We start from the raw sequence: 16,124 nt of genomic DNA, 5'->3' as shown, positions 1-16,124 counted from the left end.
TCCAGATTATGTATGTGGTGCGCAGTAGAAGCAGGTTGGGGAATGGATTGATCTGAATTGAGGAGCATATTTTTTGAAAGCCCTCAATGCTCCTATTTAGTGAGTAGGGAGCAGAAAAAGAAAACCTAGAGTGTGTGTTTCTCACATTCTAAACACACTCTTTGTCACACACACAGTTTCATAATGAACTGAAAACATTTGTACACTTCTCATGATAATATAAAATCTCTACTATTGTTTTTCACAGTTGCTCTGGCAAAACATCTGTCAAACAAACTAAAACCGAAGTGTGTTATTGCTCAGTGCCATTGTCTAAATTGCAAAATGAAAGAACCTGCGTGTAATCAGGGATTTCTTTGATGCATGCAAATATACCAGATTTACAGTAATTATCTGTGGCACTATTGGTGGAAATTAAGTTATTGGTGCAATAACAATGTTTGAATTTTCCTTCTTATGGCCAATAATATATCATCTGCTGATATGTCCTGCATCTCTACTCACTTTTAATTACATTTTTAATGTACTGTTGTAAAAGAGAAATATCAAAATTGCAGTCATGTTGTTGTTTTATCATTGTTCCTATGGACACATGATAGCTGTGCTCATATTCAGAACAACAGCAAAACAGTTCAACATGGTTTTGGCTTTGGTCTAATAATTTATAGACTAACTTTCCTGGAATTGTTTTTCAGCGCTCCCACAAAGGAATGTAGTTGTTACCGGTTGTGGCTGTAGACAACCCGAAACAAAAGGGCAGAACAACAAAGCTCACATAGCTAGCATCAACTCACAAAAACCATTTATTAAACATTAAGCTCTGACAAAGACTAGGGGAGAACTCAGGACTTTTAAAGGGATCAACCAAACGAGGAAACAAGGTAATTAATATAACACAGGTGATGAGAATGATAATTAACTAATGACTGGAAACTAGAACAGGAAATACCAAATAAGGGTAAAAAGGAACTAAACCGAAACCAAACCGTCTGGGAGTTTTTTTTATAACACTTTATATCAGGGGTATCACACTCGGCTCCTGGAGGGTAACTGTCCTAGCTTTGTTCTAAACCTGCTCCAACACACATCGGTAGTTTTCAAACCAACCTAAAGGACAGATTGTCATTTATTTATTAATGTGTATTATTCATGTGCTTTTTTTTTTTTTTTTTGCAGAAAAAGTGAGATGTGCTTTTCCCTATTCTCAGCCTCAGACATCACGCCCACGGACCGTTGGCTAAACGTCTGATACATGTGGCACACAAAAGTGGAAACACTTCAGGAGTTTCGAAGTCGTCATCGGATTGGTTGAATTATACAGGATTTCTGGGAGACGTGCGTGTCGAGTTCTTTAACGTTCCACCTGGAAACAAAGATGCTGTGACGCCGAACTCCTCATGAAAGGATGAACTAACCGCTGGATTTTTAAAAGTATGTGAAATATTTAAAGTTTGTGCCATAGAATCTGTAAAATACGTCCGAGAGTCTGTTATTGTGGTGACATTTCCACTCCCCGGAACTTGACGTTGAACAAAATGAACTGTGATTGGTTGTTTGACATGTCGGTCAAGCGGCCTCATGGGCGGGCCTTGGTCAATGAAAGCTGCCAATGGATTCCAGACCTTCAGTCATCAGTCTGAAGCTCTGGCTACGCGAGACAATGCTTTCCCTAAAGTGGACACAAGATCCCTGAGAGAGGCTGCTCACAACAAATTATCAAATGAGCGAAAACTTAATTGTGAGATGTTAATGTTTGAATACTGTGAATTTGCATTTTCATGCTTTGTTTAATTGTGCCTTATATTGTTTTATTGTGTCATATGATGTTGTTACACATGCTGAATAAATGTTGAAATGAACTGTTCAACTGAACGGTTATCAATGATTTCCTCAGAGTTGGACTGTTTTGCTATTGCAGGGGATTTTAATAATGCAGAAATCAAAACTACAAAAGAAATTACAACCGTTTTAAACACTTTTGACCTGAGTCAGCATGTGCACGGACCCACGCACAATCGTGGACACACTCTAGATTTACTCATCAGTAGAGGTCTAAACATCTCATCCATTATAATTATAGATGTAGCACTATCTGATCACTTCTGTATTTTCTTTGATATATTGATCTCAGTCACCACTGAATCTAGATCTGTCTCTATCAGAAAGAGATGCATTAACGAGAACACTAGTGCGCTATTTATGAAGGCGATATCATTAACACCAAGCATTTCTGCAGACGCTGTTGATCTTCTCCTGGAGTCATTTAACTCAAAAGTTAAGAATCTTATTGATGATATTGCTCCGATAAAAGGTCAGCAAGAAGACGGGCAGACAAAAATCAATTTGGAGAAAATCAACAGCAGTTCAGAGCATGAAAAGACAATGCAGAAAAGCTGAGAGGATGTGGCGGAAGACGAAACTCGAAATTCACTATAGCATCTATAAAGACAGCCTTCATGCTTTCAATGTGGAACTAGCCACAGCTAGACAGACTTTCTTTTCAAACCTTATAAACAGTAAGTTAAACAACACTCGCACTCTTTTTGCGACTGTTGAGAGACTGACAAACCCCCCAAGTCAGATTCCCAGTGAAATGCTCTCCGACAGCAAATGCAATGTGTTTGCTTCCTTCTTTTCTGAGAAGATCAATAATATCAGAAAGGAGATTGGCACATCCTCAAGTTATGCAGAGGTCACACAGATTCGACCGCAATTTAAAAAAGAAGTGACTGTTTTTAAAAAAAATTATAATTTTTTTAAAATCAACCTGCTATCTTGACACACTTCCCACATCCTTTTTCAAAAATGTGCTTAACTGTTTAGAAGCTGATCTCTTAGAAGTAGTGAACGCCTCACTTCTTTCTGGGACTTTTCCAAACTCCCTTAAAACTGCAGTTGTTAAGCCCTTTCCGAAAAAGCGCAATCTTGATAACACCATGTTGAGCAACTACAGACCCATATCAAATCTTCCTTTCATAGGTAAGATTATTGAAAAGGTAGTTTTTAAATCAGCTGAACAACTACTTAAGGATACCTGGACAATTTTCAATCTGGTTTACGAGCACATCACAGCACAGTGACAGCACTTAAGATAATAAATGATATTCGCTTCAATTCTGATTCTGGCAAAATATCAGTGCTGGTACTACTAGATCTTAGTGCTGCGTTTGACACTGTCGATCATAAGATACTTCTAGAGAGACTGGAAAACTGGGTCGGGCTTTCTGGGATGGCACTCAAATGGTTCAGGTCATACTTAGAAGGGAGAGGTTATTATGTGAGTATAGGAGAGCATAAGTCTAAGTGGACGGCCATGACATGTGGAGTCCCACAAGGCTCAATTCTTGCACCGCTCTTGTTTAGCCTGTATATGCTCCCACTAAGTCAGATAATGAGGAAGAACCAAATTGCCTATCACAGCTATGCTGATGATACCCAGATTTACCTAGCCTTATCTCCGAATGACTACAGCCCCATTGACTCCCTCTGCCAATGCATTGATGAAATTAACAGTTGGATGTGCCAGAACTTTCTTCAGTTAAACAAGGAAAAAACTGAAGTCATTGCATTTGGAAACAAAGATGAAGTTCTCAAGGTGAATGCATACCTTGACTCTAGGGGTCAAACAACTAAAAATCAAGTCAGAAATCTTGGGGTGATTCTGGAGACAGACCTTAGTTTCAGTAGTCATGTCAAAGCAATAACTAAATCAGCATACTATCATCTCAAAAACATTTTAAGAATTAGATGTTTCCAGTCAAGACTTGGAGAAACGAGAAACTTGTTCATGCCTTTATCACCAGCAGGGTGGATTACTGTAATGGTCTCCTCACCGGCCTTCCCAAGAAGACCATTAGACAACTGCAGCTCATCCAGAACGCTGCTGCCAGGATTCTGACTAGAACCAGAAAATCTGAGCATATCACACCAGTCCTCAGGTCCTTACACTGGCTTCCAGTTACATTTAGGATTGATTTTAAAAGTACTTTTACTTGTTTATAAGTCACTCAATGGCCCAGGACCTAAATATATTACTGATATGCTCACTGAATATAAACCGAACAGACCACTCAGATCATTAGGATCGAGTCAGTTAGAAATACCAAGGGTTCACACAAAACAAGGGGAGTCTGCTTTTAGCTATTATGCGGCCCGCAGTTGGAACCAGCTTCCAGAAGAGATCAGATGTGCTAAAACATTAGCCACATTTAAATCAAGACTCAAAACTCATCTGTTTAACTGTGCATTTGTTGAATGAGCACTGTGCTATATGTCCGAACTGACTGCAATGAATTTTATGTATAATCATTTTCTTTAAATTTATTTTAAATCAATTTCTATATCATTTTAAAATTCCTTGTTTTTGTTGATTTTTAATGTCTATTTCACTTTCTTTTATGTAAAGCACTTTGAATTACCACTGTGTATGAAATGTGCTATATAAATAAACTTGCCTTGCCTTGAAATGTAATATGGCAGATGTAGTATGGTGCGTCACATTTTTGTATTTGTAACATTTTTAATATTATGACAAGTAGGCTAGTAATACCACAGGTTTATGACAGAAAAACAGTTTTTCTTGCAGGAATATCATTGCAAATTAAGTGTTACCATAAAAAACCCTGTAAAATTATTACAGGAATACCACAAAAATATAACAAAAGGACCACAGGACTATTACAGGAAAGCCAGGTATTACTGCAGAAATATGACCGTAGTACCACAGGAATATCACATATATATTACATACAATACAACAAAAATACCAGATAATTACCACACAATTTTTGTGTAGTACTTTTAATGTTTTACCACATGTAATACCACAGGTAATTTTTGTAAGGGTGAACTGGCTTGAATGGCTTTGCTGCAGAGCAATTACTGTACGCAATGAAATATAACTGTCACCGTCATTTGATGGTGGAAGTGGTGAATAAGCGATCAAAATACTTATTTTGAAGTCTCTGAAAAATGATAGCTTTGAGCATATAGTCGAGATTGCGAATATGAGCCAGGTGCTGAATGTAGTACTGGGGAGCATTAAGTTCAGCACTTGCCCTGTACCCTAATAAGTTTAAAAAAGGTAATTTTATTATTTTGTAATTGTTATTGAAATATCAGGAGAGTTTTTATGCTATTGCAGCAGTTGGAGATCCATATATCGTGTTGGATAGCCTATAGGTCGACTGACTTAGGTGAGACCAGAGCACTCTTTGTGTGATATTGATTAACTATATGAAGTTATATATATATATATATATATATATATATATATATATATATATATATATATATATATATATATATATATATATATACTGCCTCATATCTTGAATTTTGTGATCATTCTAAAACACATTTTTATAGACTGAAGCAGGCTTTGAAAGAACACACTCTAAATGCATGCTAGATTTAACCTACTAGATTTAATCACGTAATGTATCAGGCGTGCAGTCCGTCTGTCTGTGTGTGTGTGTGTGTGTGTGAGTGCATGCTTTTCAGCGTTCTACTCTGAACCTCGTCTGCAGTTCTCATTGTTAACTGATGGAGTGAATCTTCTTGTGACCTCAGATGGAGGTTACCCTTCTCGCACACTACAGTGGCTGATGGAGAACTCAGACATCACTAACCAGACACAAACACCTCACGCAGGACACACAGACAGGACTTTACAATGTGTCTTTTGGATAAAATGTCACCAAAGTTACTAAACCCTTTCTCACATTCATACTGCACAACAAACACCTGGGACAACACATCAGGAGAGACATCCAATTGTATTCAGGTCATTCATAAGCATTTAATTTTTTTAATTATTTTAAACATTTAATTTAAAATGTTTAATTGTCAATAACATTAAGTGTCTAAAACAACTGATCAGTTTCACACTGCAGCTACTTTATAGTTTGCTCTCAGCAACCTTGCATTGTAGTTTAGCTCAAATAGAGTCCACTGGACTTTACTGCAGTATAAATAAATGATTCTATACCCGTTAATTTTTAAACTGATGCTCGTTTATAGTGAATGTGTTTCTAAAGCTGTTATTCAAGTAAGCTTTTAATTGCTTTATATAGATGAGAGCGAGAGGCAAGGAGAGTCAGCACACAGATGCCACCGTCATGGATTCATACTGAAATGGGACTCAAGTCTGAAATCCGAATTCTGAATGGAAAACACAATTTTGACAGATGCAGAATGTAAATGTAAAATCAATGAATGATATTTAATGTTGCAAAGAGATCATGTAGGTTTGCACTGCAAAACATCAAGAATATCAGGCCCTACCTGATGGAGCATGCTGCACATTTTCTCATCCAAGGACCTTGTCATTTCTAGGCTGGACTATTGTAATGCTCTTCCGGCTAGACTTCTATCATGTGCAATCAAACTTCTCCAAACGATTCAGAATGCAGCAGCACAACTAGTCACAACAAGCCCAAGAGAGCCCACATCAGACCTCTGTTATCTCCCTGCAACCTACCGTTTGCATCTGGCATCAAGTTCTAGAGTCTTGCAAATATATCAGCCAGTGGCTCAGCACCCTCCACTTGCCCTTGCGAGTCTACAGAAGCCTGAAAATGAGAGACGCTTTGTAGTTCCATCACAGAGAGGCACAACATCACTTTCCAGAAATCTTTTCTTTCACTGTTCTTTGCTGGTGGAATGATCTTCCCACCCCCATCCAGAATGCAGAATCCCAGACAATATTTAAGAAACCATCAAAAACTCAATGCATCTGAATCCTGAAAAAAAAACTTCCTTTTTGATTTCACTTTACTTTAATTCCTCCCTCTTCTGTCTTATACTTTTCTGAAAGATGTCAGAAACGTTGTATTACTTGAACTTCTCATGTTTATTGCCTCTTTATGATGAATCTCTTTTTGTTTTCCTCTGTGTATGTCAATTTGGATAAAAGCTTTTGCTAAATAAATAAATGTAATGTTATTTTCATCAAACACACAAGTTTACCACCTGTAATACAGGACATGCCTACTACCTAGTTCAGGTTACATTAGCCGTACTGTAGAAACCCTCCTCCATTTAAACATTTTATTTGACTATTTATTGTATTTTTTTTTTTTTTTTTGTGTAATTCCTGTACATTGTGAATGTGATAAGAAAGCTCCTTTTAGCCATTTACTAGAGAGTTGGCGAGTGTGTTCGAAGTATGTTTGTCATGATTTTGGGCCACAGTATTGATATAACCAAATCACAACATCTTTCATTTGTGTACTGTGAAATTAAAATAGTCTATTATTATTTTGTCATTTTTTCTCTTTTACCCACTGCAATATATTGTTCATAATTTTTCACTTGGTTTCATGTTTGCACTTTGTAAATAAATGTGGCTTTTATATCTCATCTCTTGTTGCCTGAGTCAAAAAGTAACGGGCACAAGAGGAAAACTGCCCCTGCACAATTAAACTAAATCTATTACGATTGTAACAAGTTACTTTGTTTTACATGATCACAAATTATTCATAAAATGTTAAAATAGAATTCAAATCTGAACAAGGTAGGTCATAAGTAATCTAAATGTACTCTAAAAGTAATCAGAATACATTACCCAAAATATGTAATCTAGATTACATTACTGACTACACTTTTCATGATGCAATTTGTAATAACAGACTAATTTATAAGTAATCTACCCAGCAGTTCCAATCACAGTCTGGATAAGGATACGTTTTAAAATTGAGATTAAATTTCAAATATCTACATATTGTTTACTTATTTTGATCGTTTAATAATATTTCAGCAATATACACTATATTGCCAAAAGTATTCGCTCACCCACCCAAATAATTGAATTCAGGTGTTCCAATCACTTCCATGGCCACAGATGTATAAAATGAAGCACCTAGACATGCAGACTGCTTCTACAAACATTTGTGAAAGAATGGGCCGCTCTCAGGAGCTCAGTGAATTCCAGCGTGGTACTGTGATAGGATGCCACCTGTGCAACAAGTCCAGTCGTGAAATTTCCTCGCTACCAAATATTCCACAGTCAACTGTCAGTGGTATTACAACAAAGTGGAAGCGATTGGGAATGACAGCAACTCAGCCACAAAGTGGTAGGCCACGTAAAATTAGCTCAAGAACAGTGCGTAGAGAGCTTCATGGAATGGGCTTCCATGGCCGAGCAGCAGCATCCAAGCCATACAAACCTGACCTCAACCCGATAGAACACCTTTGGGATGAATTAGAGCGAAGACTGCGAGCCAGGCTCTCTCATCCAACATCAGTGTCTGACCTCACAAATGCGCTTCAAATGCGACCGACGTCATATTAAACCCTATGGATTAAGAATGGGACGTCACTTAAGTTCATATACGTCTAAAGGCAGATGAGCGAATACTTTTGGCAATATAGTGTACTTTGTCTTTATGATTATTGTCAAGGTTTTATTTCTTATACCCACTAGGGGCAGAAAGGTTCTCATGTGACTGATCTTCTTCCATTGCTCAGTCCCTGTGATGAGTACTTAGAGCCCTCCACGGGTCTAAAATCTAGGCCTTAGCCCGGCCCGAGACACTCAGGCCCTAGTCCAGCACGTGTCCGACAGCTTATCAGAATTACCAGCCCGAGTCAGTCTTTTTTCCCCTTCACCCAAAACAGCTTACACTACTTTTTCTGCCATTAAAATACTTACGTTTTGTATGAAATGGCAAAGTGATTGTATTTTGTTTCGTTATTTTATTAAGTTCATTTTGAAAGCTTTTGGAGCATTTTTTAATTCCTTATGAAAGTTTTTACATTTACGACTAAGCAGCCAGCGGCAGACAGTGAGTTGATCATAGCCTGTTTGATCAATTTAGCCTTCTCAAATCATCAAGACTTGTCTAAAATTAAATCTATAGTTATAAAACAGGTCCACAATGTTAGTTTAAACGCTTAACCTAGATAGTCTAAATGTGCACTGACGCATATCTAGTCGTTTGTGGTGGCCCAAGCCCAGCCCGAATGAACTCAGCGTGTCGGGCCCAGTCACGACCAGACGGGCTTGCAGACTTTTTGCTGCTTCAGTTTTGCTTACGTTTTTGCCTTTTAGACCTTAATTGTTGTCTAAGCATAGGCTAATAATTTCGTAATGTCTCATTGTCTGATCAGGTGCACTTAAACACTTATCTCTTGATGCAAGAAATAAGTGGTGATAAGTCATGGGGATAAGTATTTCTTTGGTATGTAAACAATAGTGTCCTGTGATGTTTCCGTGACGTCAGACAGGCGCACCCAGAGCTTTCTTGGCAATTCTCGTTGTTCAGGTTGCTATGGATCTGTAATTTTGTTTTTAAGCGATTTTATGGTTTTAATAACCAGCTAACGATAACACAAAAACAAAGTTCTGTTCTTTTTGAAGCCTTGTTTACCTAATAATGTTAATGTAATTTATAATATTTTACATGAAGTTCTGTCCTTCGTGTATGATATCAAGAGGTTTATGTTAGGGTTAGATTTAGGATGGCGAGGTTTGTAGTTTAATTGGCTAATTCTGTTTAAAACACTGCGTCTATGATTTGACCCAATCATATAAAAATCTGTGTGTGTGAAAGAGAGAGATTGAATGGAATTATTTTCATCCGATGATGTATACTAGGAGATCATTAGACTAAGATAAAGCAAAGTAACCGCATAAAACAGCTATAAAAAGTGTTATGATACTTCGCTTACGCCTTTGTCATGTGCTTTTTATATGATAGCAACAGCAGGCAACTGGGTTTAAGAAAAACATAGGCTAGATCACTACACATTAATGCAAAATCTTTGGGACGTTGTGGTTATATTCAAGAATGTGTGCTCTTAAACATTAATTATCATCAATAATAAACCTCCACGTTTAGTACTTAGGTATTTGATAATGTAGCCTATTGTTAACAAAATATTCTGTTATTCTCTTATAATATAATTCTCTATTATAATTTTTTTTTTTTTTATTAAACATGATTAGGAAATACAAAAGTGAAAACATATGCCAAGGAAAAGAGCCAGTGGTTCAAGGATGGCCAAACAATACACAGCAATTGAAATTCAAGAGAGAAAGATACATTAAAAATAAATAAATAGCCTAAATAAAGCAGATCCCATAACAACAAGCATAACAATCTTTCCTACAAAACAAATTCATATTATTAAATAAAAATTAGACAATAATTACCAAAGAGGAGTACACATTTTGACCCAAATAGTGTATTTTTGGGTATTGCTACAAATATACTCGTGGTACTTATGACTTATGTTTTGTGGTTCAGGGTCACATATAATTCTCTATTATAGATCACTTGCCACGTAACACCAAGTATATGCAGCCCGGAGACCTCCAAGTGGGAGGGACTTATGACGCAAGTAGGTTGGGACAGCTCCAAGAGGGAGGGTAGGTTTAGGGTTGGGTTTGGTGTAGGGTATATTAACAAGGCCCAACCCATTTGGACCTGGCTCCGACTTCGTTTATACCCATCTCAGTCTAATTTCTCCCTTTGTTCTTATACAGAGTGATAATGACTGCATCACAGAGGTCTTGAGGGAGTTTTCCCAGCTCCCAGCAGCAGACAAAGAATTCATGGAGTTTGGGGTGCACTGCTGGGCCTCCGTTCTTCCATACCTCAGGAGGAATGGTATGAACTCCTTCAGCTTTTCCACTCTTCAGCCGTTTAATGGCTTCCTCAGTTTCTTGTAATGTTGGTGCCACATCCAGTTCAGTTTTGCGCAAAGCCGAGTTCTTACTGCGAGGTTGGTCCACCACTCGTTCTGAATCTCTCGAAGCTTACGCTGGTCGGTCCTGCATTCCAGGCGGAAGGCTGTTTTTTTATGCGGGCAGGACGGTTGGGCCAGGAGAGCCTTGTGTGCTGATCTCTTCTTTGACAGCAGATCCTGAACTTCTAGATTGTTCTCATTGAACCAATCCCTGTTTTGCTTCGTGGTGAATCCAAGAGCATCTTCAGATGTTTGCAGGACAACAGTTTTGATATGGTCCCACAGCACTTCTGGGGCCGGAGGAGAGTCGGCTAGCCAGATGGGTTCCCCTAGCCTAGACCGTAGGCTCTCCTGGAAAACTGCTCTGACTGCGGCAGGCTGAAGGCTGCAGACCTTGAGCTTCTTCCTCGGAGCGCCACCTTTCCTTGGTTTGGGCTTAAAGTGGAATGTAATTTTGCAGCGGACAAGGCGGTGGTCTGTGTGACACTCGGCGCTCGGCACTACCCTGGTGTGGAAGACATCTTTTAGGTCACGCTGGCGCACTAGGATCTAGTCTATGAGATACCAGTGTTTTGACCGAGGGTGCATCCAGGTTGTCTTCAGACTATCTTTCTGCTGGAAGATAGTGTTGGTAATGGAAAGCTGCTGTTCAGTGCAGAGTTCGAGTAACAAGCGTCCATTATCGTTGCAGCTGCCCACACCATGCCTTCCAAGTATGCCTTTCCAGGTTTCTGAGTCTCTGCCCACTCTGGCGTTGAAGTCGCCAAGGATGACAATCTTGTCATTGGATGGGACGTCTTGAAGAAGGCTGTATAGATCGGAGTAAAACTTATCTTTGCCTGCAGGATCTGTCTGGAGAGTTGGGGCATACACACTGAACAGTCAAGCTAAGAATCACTAAATTTTACAACATGATTGTTGGTGGTTTTCAACATTTATAAATGGTTAAACGATTATTGTAAATTGTGAATGAACAAACAAATGAATGAATGAATGAATACACAAATATATGGGTTTTGCCTTGAAGCAACACAAAGGTTGCAATCTAGTGTCTTTAACAGTCTGTGATTTCTGGATAAGGATCTGTTTAAATTTGTTTAAGATTATATTTAAATTCAAGGAAAAAATCTTGGAGCGCTACTTGCTGAAAGGACCTCCGTTTAATGATCCCAGAAGGTGCTCTTTGGTTAAGATGGTCCTCACTGCAGAACACAAGATCCAGGGGGTGTGGTTGGATCTAGATCCAACTCCTCCCACCTTACATATACCTGAACCTACCATCTCCACCCCCTGGATGTGAATCCAACCCCGCCTCCTGGATCTTTGTTCTGCAGTGAGGGGCTACTGCATTTTAGAGCATCTCAGCTTGTTTGCTGTCTGAAGGTAAATAAAGAGCTGTTGATTGAATAAGTACAGTGCTTTCTTTACTCAAAAAACTGTTTTTACAAAGGCTAATGCTTTTTTTTTTTTTGTATTTGAGGAGCGGAGAAGAGTTTCTTAGTCTAGCATTTGTTGTCAAGTCACAGCCAAATAGCTCGTGCGAAGCGCTGAATCTTTCATAATATGATACTTTGGACAAATTAAAAAAAAAAAAAAAAAAAAAAAAAAAAAAGAACGCCCACATAAATGACAGAAAACGGGACACGATCAGAAAAAAAAAAAATAAACATTCGCTGGTCAAAAGCTTCGTATTTGAACTTGATTTTGGTGAAATGTTTAATATTAATATAATGACACATGCAACGATAATAAACGTAGCCTATCTGTAGGCCTTATACATATGGAAACACTATACAATAATATTTCATTAATGTTAGCTAATGTATTATCTAACATGAGCATACAATGTATAAAATGCATTACAGTATTACATTAAAATACATTTATTAATCTTTGTTAATGTTAGTTAATGAAAATATAGTCATTCATTGGTAGTTCACGTTAGTTCACAGTGCATTGTGATTTTAATAATGCATTAGTAAATGTTGAAATGAACATTAATAAATGCTGAAGTATTGTTCATTCTTAGTTCATGTTAACTACACTAGTTAACTAATGTTAACTACTGAACCTTATTGTGAAGTGTTACCATTTATATAACTGTATCTGTATGCAATAAAGCCATAATACCAACTACCAATAGGAGGTTTCCGGCCGACAGCAAAAATGTATTTTGCCTATGTCACAATTTGAGGTCAATCCGGCCCTGTATTTGATACTGATTATGTTGCCAAATTGGTTTGGAACAGTTGTTGAATAAACACTTAAACTGAACATGCCCATCTATCTGCTTGACTGACAGTTTTATTGACCTCTGAGTGAGCATTGACTTGGTATCATGTTGGTTCAATATATATATATATATATTTTTTTTTTTTTTAAATAGCTTGGATGTAGTAAACTACTTTTGCCATGTTGGTGTAGTGAAGTTCATTTAAAGAACAGTAACTGTTAGCTTAGCTCACTACATTTTCCAAGTAGCTTGCCCAACACTGCTAATACTTTCGTAATGTCTCATTGTCTGATCAGGTGCACTAATCTCTTGCTGCACAGTTGCCTGACAGTTGTGCTCCTTCCTCATGTTAAGCTCAGTTTTAACTTTCCGTTGTGTAGTTAATTTGTTTCCTTTTTAAATGTTGTTTTGTTATGCACTGCTGGTCCACCGTTGTAGCACAGTTTTTCATTTAGAAATGTGAATCTGGATAAAGTTTTGACACCTAACCATAGAAGTATTTCTATGTTTTTTTTTTTGTTTTTATTGAATGCTTAAAAAAAAAAAAAAAAAAAAAAAAAAAAAAAAAAAAAACTATAACAACTGTCATTGTCAAAACAATTCTTTCAGTCCAAAGGAAGTGCCAAGTCCTTCAAAGTCATTGTTCTTATGGCTTTCAAGGTCGCAGAGAACTCAATAGAATCAAAATAAATTTTCATTTCATGTTTGAATCGTAAAAAAAGGTTTAAATTTAGAAATTTTTTATTTATGAATATGATATTTAGCTAAAAGGAAAATAAAAATTTTATAAAATAAGCGTCACACTTTTTTTCACAATCATGAAAGCCAAAAATAACAAGTAAACTCAAAATTAGGATTCACATAACATTTGATAAAAGTCAAGAATGTCACACCAAAATGATGTTTTGTAAGAGCAATTCCAGAATAAAAGTAAAGAGGTTTCATTGTTTTCTAAACAGAAATAACAGGTGGTGTTAATATAATTCTTATAGTTAATATAATTCTCTGTATGTATGTGCTGTACATGTGGAAGAATTGACAATAAAGCAGACTTGACTTGACTTAAGACTTTTAAGACTGCACTTATCCGGGTAAATTCTATGAATCAACTTAAATGCAATTTCTCTCATTTTGTTAGTAATTCAATATTTGAGGTAATGACCAAACTTTCTTCCAGGGAATATCACTTACTAAACCATTCCAATAAGATATTACATAAGGCACAGAAATAGACTCCATCTGAAACAAGTATTTCTATGGTGCGTAAAAACAGTCGTGCCCTGTGACGTAAGACGTAATGTTTCCGTGACATCAGATGGACGCACCCACAGCGTTCTGGATTTTCAGGTTTGCTACGATCTGAATTTTTATCTTTAAGCGATTTCATTGTTTTAATAACCACCTAACGACAACACAAAACAACGTTCTGTTCATTCTGAAGCCTTGTTTGTTTACCTGATAATGTTAATCTCATTTATAATATTTTAATGCATTAGCAAATGTTGAAATGAACATTAATGCTGCAGAAGTATTGTTCATTCTTAGTTCATGTTAACTACGCTAGTTAACATTTTATAATATTTTACATGAAGTTCTGTCCTTCGTGTATCATATCAAGAGGTTTATGTTAGGGTTAGATTTAGAATGGCGAGGTTTGTAGTTTAATTGGCTAATTCGGTTTAAAACACTGCGTCTATGATTTAACCCAATTCATATAAAAATCTGTGTGTGTGTGTGTGTGTGTGTGTGTGTGTGTGTGAAAGAGAGATTGAATGGAATTATTTTCATCCGATGATGTATACTAGGAGATCATTAGACTAAGATAATTAGCAAAGTAACAGCTATAAAAAGTGTTATGATACTTTTGCTTATGCCTTTGTCATGTGCTTTTTATATGATAGCAACAGCAGGCAACTGGGTTAAAACTAAAAAAAAACAGGCTAGATCACTACACATTAATGCTAAATCTTTGGGACTTTGCGCTTATTGTCAGTCCTCTTGTGCGTGTCATGTGTCCTTATTTGGTTTGTTTCCTGTCCTTCTTAAGTGTGATTATTAATTCGGTCCAGCTGTGTTTTAGTTAATATCTGGGATTATCCCTTGTATTTAAGTCCTGTCTGTTCTGTTAAATTTCGTCTGGTCTACTCGTTACTCCCCGGTGTGCCTTGTCTTGCCCTGCCTTGTTTGAAGTCATTAAAGACTGTTGTTTGAGTTTACATCATAGTTTGTGTTCCTCCATCCTTGCTGTGTGCACCGTGACAGTTATTCAGGAATGTGTGCTCTTAAATTAATTAATAATCAGCAATTATACACATTACTTAGCTATTTGATAATGTATTGTTAGCGAATTGTCTTATAATATAATTATTTTTTTAATTATTAAACACTTGATTAGGAAATACAAAAGTGAAAAAACATGAGCCAAGGAAAAGAACCAGCGGTTCAAGAATGGCCAAACAATACATAGTGTAGCGTTGCGGTACAAGAGTAGAGAAAATTGAGGGGTGGGTACCTCATTCTCAACTAGAGAGACGCCAGAAATGGCAATATATGATCGACTACGCCACCCCGGAGAACCAGGGAAATAATAGCCCTAAGGGCACACAGATTCATTTTGAGTGGGAGGGTGAGAAAACATGAGTCCTATACACAGAAGTAGAAAAGTTTATTTTAGTCAATGTTGAATAATAGATAGCTAAAAAGAGTCAAAGTTAAAAACTCCTACATTGGCATTTTAATAATGAACACCATCAATCGGCATCTACTCATACACACAGTAAATAAACTCAGATTTAAAGAAAACAAATTAACCAAGAGCAGAGGTATCTGGAGGCACGGGCCAGCTGCCAAATTGGAACCCCCCCCAATAATCCACTACAACTACCCAAACGCACACGTGAAGGTTAGACGCCAGAAGACACACAGCACTAGGTGTGAACAGTGAACACACCACACGAATGGCAGCTTCGCCTTCACCCTCCAGTGAATTTCTCCTTGTTATATAAAAACGGCTACTCATACCTGTGAGGAGTGGGCAGCCAGCACACAGCAGACGGGGAAACCAGCTTACAGTCTAAACCTAACAACGAAAGAAATTCACATCAACCGCCTGCACAGCCCGAGAAGCACCGGTTCACCCCAAACGAGTCACATACCTGCGGCAACTACGGATGACGTCACAAAGGCAGTATCAAGACGC

Source organism: Barbus barbus (genome assembly GCF_936440315.1).
Source record: "Barbus barbus genome assembly, chromosome: 18".
Lineage (NCBI taxonomy): Eukaryota > Metazoa > Chordata > Actinopteri > Cypriniformes > Cyprinidae > Barbus > Barbus barbus.
This window is presented reverse-complemented; position numbering follows the sequence as displayed.